This window comes from Silene latifolia, chromosome X (assembly GCF_048544455.1).
Source record: "Silene latifolia isolate original U9 population chromosome X, ASM4854445v1, whole genome shotgun sequence".
Taxonomy (NCBI): Eukaryota; Viridiplantae; Streptophyta; class Magnoliopsida; order Caryophyllales; family Caryophyllaceae; genus Silene; species Silene latifolia.
Genome location: NC_133537.1, coordinates 123254578 through 123255350, shown reverse-complemented (window position 1 = coordinate 123255350; position 773 = coordinate 123254578). Strand labels below are relative to the sequence as shown.

Genomic DNA, 773 nt, shown 5'->3' with positions numbered 1-773 from the left:
GAGGACCCCTTGAAGCATATGGAAATTTTCATAGACTATCATTGCTTCCATACCTATACCAGCTGGGGTGACTCAGGATGAAGTAAAGGGGGTTGATGTTCTTATACTCCTTGAAGGATTCGGCGCGAGATTGGTACCGCTACCTTGATAGGGTAGCAGCTGGAGTCACAGATTGGACATCTCTAGCATTAGCCTTCTACAAGAAGTACTTCCCGCTTTCAAAGACTGATGCCTTGAGGAGTAAAATTACAAATTTCTAGCTAGAAGCTGATGAGAGTTTTTGTGAGGCATGGGGACATTTCAAAAGTTTGGTCCGAGCTGTCCCTCACCATGGTTTCCAGTAGTGGTATCTTTGCAACTTATTCTACAATGCTTTATATGATGATTACAAGGTCATCCTGGACGCAGTTGCGAATGGTAGGTTCCAAAATAATACCGGTTAGAATAGAGGTTGGAACACTATTGAGGAGATGGCGGTCCATAGAGCTGAGTTTGGGAGTTCACGTGGAAATTCACGAAAGCAAAGTGATGAAATGAGTACCGTTGTAACACTCATTACTTCTATTACTGCCCGTCTCGAGAAGCTCGAGGCCTCTGAAGTTTCCAAGGAAAGAGTTGAAACTCCTGTCCATAATCCAGATGAGACCGCGAAGTTGAGAGAAATGGTCCAAACTCTTTTGGTTCAAGTGGCGAATATAGAAGCAGCCGGGATTGAGTCCTCAAATAATTTTGTGAAGCAGTTGGAGAATATAGAGGCTAAGCAAGTCGCCAAT

At 43.9% G+C, this 773-nt stretch overlaps 1 non-coding gene across 1 annotated transcript; it reads right to left on the bottom strand.

The window, feature by feature from the left end:
* Positions 1-228: 228 nt before the first annotated feature.
* On the bottom strand, positions 229-337 carry LOC141625111 (small nucleolar RNA R71). Its single transcript, XR_012534908.1, has one exon. It is a non-coding gene; the product is annotated as a small nucleolar RNA R71 (small nucleolar RNA).
* Between the last annotated feature and the right edge of the window lie 436 nt (positions 338-773).